The 5819-nt window shown below is 48.5% G+C and overlaps 1 long non-coding RNA gene across 1 annotated transcript; it reads right to left on the bottom strand.

Moving 5' to 3' along the window:
* Nucleotides 1-4237: 4237 nt before the first annotated feature.
* LOC134479720 (uncharacterized) lies at nt 4238-4762 on the bottom strand. Its single transcript, XR_010053384.1, has 2 exons — nt 4533-4762; nt 4238-4465 (listed from the first exon to the last, which is right to left on the bottom strand). It is a non-coding gene; the product is annotated as an uncharacterized LOC134479720 (long non-coding RNA).
* Between the last annotated feature and the right edge of the window lie 1057 nt (nt 4763-5819).

The following is a 5819-nucleotide window of genomic DNA, read 5'->3' as shown; positions in this document are numbered from 1 at the left end:
TTCTATCTAGCTGAACCTGTGCCACAGTTCTCTGTACCCAGATCCCACTGGGAGAGAGCTGGTCTCCCAGAAGTGTTGATACTCTTGAGAGCACAGGTGAGACAACCATTTCTGCTCACATTTCTGTCCCAAGAGGAACCCTCATGGAGCCCTCAGGATACAGGAATCAAGGATCAGTCTGGAATAGGATCCTTCCAGTTTCTGTCTGTGCCCTGAGTTAACCCTGCGACACAGCTCACTGTACCAGATCCCACTGGGAGAGTCCTGATCTCCCAGTCTTGATGACACACAGGCTACAGAAGGGTCAAGCCACCACCAGAGAGACAACAGGATAAGCTAACACCAAGGATAAGCAGATGGCAAGAGGCAAAGGCAAGAACATAAGCAACAGAAACCAAGGCCACTTAGCATAAACAGAATCCAGTTCCCCCACCATAGCAATTCCTGGATACCCCAACACACCATAAAAGCAACGTTTTGATTTAAAATCACAACTCATGATGATGCTAGAGGACTTTAAGGACATAAATAACTCCCTTAAAGAAATACAGGACAACATAGGCACACAGAAGACCTTAAAAAGGAAAAACAAAAAACAAAACAAACAAACAAACAAAAAACCCAATCAAACAGGTGAAGGAATTGAAAAAAAAATCCAGGATCGAAAAATGGAAATAGAAACAATAAAGAAATCACACAGGGAGACACCCATGGAGATATAAAACCTAGGAAAGACATCAGGAGTCATTGACACTGAAAGAACCTAGCTCGAGTCTCAGGATGGCGTGCCCCAGGAAACACCGATCCCGGACGAGCCCCCAAATGAACAATCCTCGAAGAGAGACCCTTACTCAAGTCTTGGGAAATCGCGGACCCCAGACACAGAGAGACCATTTTGGATGTAATAAGCAAAGGCGAGGTTTATTATGGAGACCTATTATGGACCTCCTTTATTATGGAGATCTCCGGGCCGACACGTATCCCACGCAGGAGACAGAGGAGTCAACCCCGAAACTCAAAAGTCAGGGCTTTATATAGGGAAAGCTAGGGGGTTTGGCGCGGTTACACACAATTGGCTAATTTCTGGCTCGGCTATAAGTGATTGGCTCATTCAAACATGGCAGTGAGATTACAGCACAGCAGAAGAGTACGTGCTGACTGGGGCGTTCGGGATTTTAGAAGCCTGGGCTGGTTCTTGTATTCCTTTTTTCTTTTTTCTTTTTTTTTTTTAATCTTTATGGCCTGTCAGTCTTGGCTGTAGGGCGGGCCCCGCCCTGCCTGGACTTGCCTGGGCTTGTTTCTTATACTTTTTTGGCTCTGAGTCTGTGGATTTTAAACCTTATATTTATATTTTATATTTTAAACCTTAAATCTGTATAATTTTCTTTTCATTCCCCTCTTCTTCTACTAAGTAATTCTAATCTTAGAATTTTGATATCAGGTCTCATATTTGGTCTCACCAGTTGTCCTAACTGACTGGTACTGTTGTCTCAGAACTGTCAACCGCACAGCACCCACTCGATTTTTAACAAAAGCAATTAACCTGTTTGTCATGCAGGGGCCAAAAACTAAAGCCAAGAAAATTACTAGTAATGGCCCAGCTATAGCAGAGAGTAGGGTAGTCATCCAGGGAGACCGAGTGAACCAAGACTCAAACCAACCTTGTTCAGTGTCTCTATCATTTTGTAGGAGTCAAGCCTATTCTCACACCTATCCCGATGGAACCCAGGGCAAACATGTTGAGTATCCCTCTGAAAGACCCCAGCTTAGCAGCAGTAACGCCATTTTGCAAGGCTGTACTTAAGATGACTGGTTCAGGGAAAGGTTAGAACTTGAAGGGGAGTTCCGTGGGGGCCAGTTATTCGGGCCCCTCTTTCCTCAAAATGAATTTGTGCTTTTAGTTTGGTGAGCAGGTCACGGCCCAGCAGAGGGTATGGGCAGTCTGGAACATGTAAGAAGGAATGGGTCACCTTACCGGTAGCCAGCTGAACCCGGCGGTCCGTAGTCCATCGGTATTGTTTCTCACCAGTAGCTCCTTGTACCCAGGCCGTCTGGTCGCTGAGTTGTCCTGAAGCTTGAGTGAGGACTGAATGCTGGGCTCCTGTGTCTATCAGGAAAGTAACCGGCTGCCCCCCAACTTTAAGCGTTACCCTGGGCTCAGGGGGGGGGCTCCTGGCCCTGACCTCCCTAATCTTTATCTAGAGCCAAGAGGGAGGTTCGTGGTCGAGGCTTTCGGGGTCCGCCAGGCTTCTTGGGGCACTCTCTGGCCCAGTGCCCTTTCTCTTTGTAATAGGCACATTGATCTTTATCCAGCTTTAGCCCCTTTCGAGCTCCCCCCTATCTCCCTTCCTTTCTTGGCCCTGAACTACGGCGGCCAAGATTCGACTCAATTCTCTCTCTTATTAAAAATCTTTTCAGCTTTTTTAAGTAAATCCTGTAATGTATAGCCCTGTAAATTTTCTAACCTCTGTAACTTAGTCCTGATATCTGGAGCAGCCTGCCAGATGAAGGACATAGAGACACTCGTCATTTGTCCTGGGTCATCTGGGTCATAGGGAGTGTACATACGGTAGGCCTCCTTAAGTCTCTCTAGAAAGGCGGAGGGAGTTTCCCCTGCTTCCTGTAATACCTGTTTTACCTGAGCCAAATTAGTAGGGCGTCGTATAGCCCCTCGGAGACCCGCTAGAAGCAACTGGCGATAAAGGCGTAGGTGTCCCTTACCTTCAGCTGTATTAAAATCTCAGTTTGGTCCTCAGGCAGCTGGGTGGGACGCCCATCATCTCCCAGAACATGTTTTTTGGCCTCTAGGAACACTCTTTGTTTTTTTTCTGAGGTTAAGAGGGCCTGTAAGAGCTGTTGGCAGTCATCCCAAGTAGGCTGGTGGGTAAGTAAAACAGATTCTATTAGGTCGGTGAGTGCCACCGGATCTTTGGAGAAAGAAGGGTTGTGTTGTTTCCAATTGTAAATGTCAGCTGCTGAAAACGGCCAGTATTGGGTCTGGCCACCAGTTCCCTGTCTAAGTGGGAAAGCCTGGGAGGTTGAAATCTGGCATCGCCTCTCGCTTATTGCGCAATCTCCCTGCGACAGGGGAGAAACCCTTATCAGACTGTGGCCCGGCAACTGATCTGGCCGGCGGCTCTCCCTCCTCCGTTTTAGCCGGGCCTGTCAGAGAGAAGATCTATGAGAGGGGAGTTTGGGTCTGCCGGGAGGACAGGTTTCTTAGAAGGCTCTGATTTCACAAAGGTAGAGAGAGGAAGACGTGGCCGGCGGACCGGGCGGGGCGGAGGGGACAGGCTGGGGGTTGAGGGGAGGCCAATTCGGGTCCACGAAGGGTTCCGCCCAGGGAGGGTTTAAGGCGAGACTCTCTCAAGTGATAATATAAGAAACCTGGTCAGGATGTCCGTGGACGACCCAATCTTTAACCTGTAAAATAATGATCTTATTAAATGTGTCATTCACTGGCCATCCCGCTCTGAAAGTGGGCCACTCAGATGTGCAGAGAGTCTGCCATTTTCCTTTTTTTTTTTTAACCTCGACGGACTGGTTTTGTGCCCGGTCGTGGACGTCTTTCTAATGATCAAGAGTGAGACTTAGGGGCGTTGTTAGGGACTGCCCCATGTTAGTTCTAAGGAAGATTAGAACACAGAGAAAACAAACAACACCAACAGTCAAACAAACAACAGACAGGCGTGCTGCACGGCTTTGGTACCAAACTGAAAGCAAAAAGTCAGATGGAGGTGGCAAAGGTCCGGGGCCCTCTGAAAGCCAAAAATACAGACAGAGGTGCCGTTAATCCGGATCTTTCTCCTCTCCCAGATTGGGCCCCGAAAAGTCGGGCCCCTAACACCCTTGGAACGTCTTCCAGGGCTGCGGGGCGAGAAGTCCGAGCTCGTCAGCTCCTTCTTCGTCCCGCCCAAATTCCAAACAACCTGGCTGAGCGCTCACAGAACAGACCTGGCTGAGCGCTCACAGAACAGACCTGGCTGAGCGCTCACAGAACCTGGCTGAGCGCTCACAGAACAGACCTGGCTGAGCGCTCACAGAACAGACAGAATAAGGCAGAACGAGACAGAATCAGACAGATGCCGGCCGGCTTACCTCCCAGTGGGTGGTCGGTGGTCCCTGGGTGGAGGATCTCCTTTCCCGGCCAACGCACCAAATGAAAAGCTCTCAGGGAGAACTTTCCCTCGGGACGGAGACCCTCCAACTCCAAAGACCAGACCGAGACACCACAGGATGCAATCAGCAAGAGGATTTGGTTTATTGTCGGGATACACAGGCACAGGCACCTGCGGGCGCTTCAGTCACTCGGGGGACTGGCGCGCCCCACGGAACCAAGGATGGGCTTTTATAGGATTTTGGGGAGCAGAAGCAAGCATACAGAAGCAGATGCATGGTTACAGGGATATAATTGGTGGATTCTAATATGGCAAGGGTTTAGCCCGGGGGCAAGTTTCCTAGCTACCTTCCTGAAACATAACGGCTGACTCGGCCCCCCAAGGGTTCAGCCCGGGGGCAAGTTTCCTAGCTACCTTCTTGGAACATAACGACTGACTCGGCCCCCCACCAGGGTGTGGGACCTCTCCCGGGGCTTTTTTTTTCATTGTCAGGTGCTCTACCGAAGTCGTCCTGTTGCCAGGCCTTCAACCAAACACATCCTGCTTGGCAGCCGCTGTGTACTCAGTGTTCTAACCTTTCCCTGAACCAGTCATCTTAAGTACAGCCTTGCAAAATGGCGTTACTGCTGCTAAGCTGGGGTCTTTCACCTCTAGGTCCCAGCTCTCAGCCCCAACAGCTAGTACGAGGCTGGTGAGGGCTGAGACTTGATGGCTGTCAGGGTGCTCAGTAGCACCAGGTACAGTCCTTTCTAGTGAGGCTCGAGTGTCTGGGTTCGGTACCATCGTATGTAGCTGAATCTCCGACCTGGAACTGATGAGATGTCTTGAGGGTCCCTGGGGCATAGGCTGCTGTCAGCTGTGACCAGACTTCTTTCCGTATCACCTGTAGGTCTCTTAGCCTGGCATATAAATCATTATTACTATGACATGTTGGCTCAATAACATCATCTAATACAGTCAGAGGAGCTGAGGCTCCATATAAGATCTCAAAGGGATGAGGCTGAATCTGGAAGGGGTGTTTCTTGCTCTGAAGAGAGCAAGAGGGAAGGAGTGCCACCCAGTCTGCGCCAGTTTCCATGGTCAATTTGGTCAGGGTCTCTTTTAGAGTTTTATTTATTTATTCTATCTGTCCTGAACTCTGAGGTCTGTAAATACAACGTAATTTCCAATCAACCTCTAAATACTTGGCCACACCCTGGCTTACCTTGGCAACGAAAGTAGGGCCGTTGTCTGACCAGATTACCTTGGGCATTCCAAATCAGGGGAAGATTTCTTCCAGTATCTTCTTGATGATTGTAGAGGCCATCTCTTGCTTGGTGAGGAAAGTTTTTGTCTATTCCTGAAAAGGTATCTACAAGCACTAGGAGATACTCGTGATCATATTTTTTTGGTTTTATCTCAGTGAAGTTCACTTCGACTTCTCACTAAACTCTCTAGGTCTCTTTGTCCTGTTTGCTTGTTAAGCATTTACTTACCGACATATCTTATATTTTTTACTGCCTCTCTGGCTAGAATCTTAAAGTCTATTATATACACCTTAACTACTTGGACAAGCTTCTTATCTAAGTGAGTACATTTCTGTATTTGGCAAAGTGAGTCTTTCTTTGTTCCCTGGGGAGTATAGCTTTCCCCTCAAGCGTATCATTGTCCTTTTATCTTTTAAGCAATTTGGGCCTTTTCTAAGTGAGGCCATCCCTTAGT

The sequence above is a fragment of the Rattus norvegicus genome, chromosome 7 (assembly GCF_036323735.1).
Source record: "Rattus norvegicus strain BN/NHsdMcwi chromosome 7, GRCr8, whole genome shotgun sequence".
In the NCBI taxonomy this organism is placed as follows: Eukaryota; Metazoa; Chordata; class Mammalia; order Rodentia; family Muridae; genus Rattus; species Rattus norvegicus.
The sequence above is the reverse complement of the archived record's forward strand: the minus strand, read 5'-3'. Positions and strand labels throughout refer to the sequence as shown.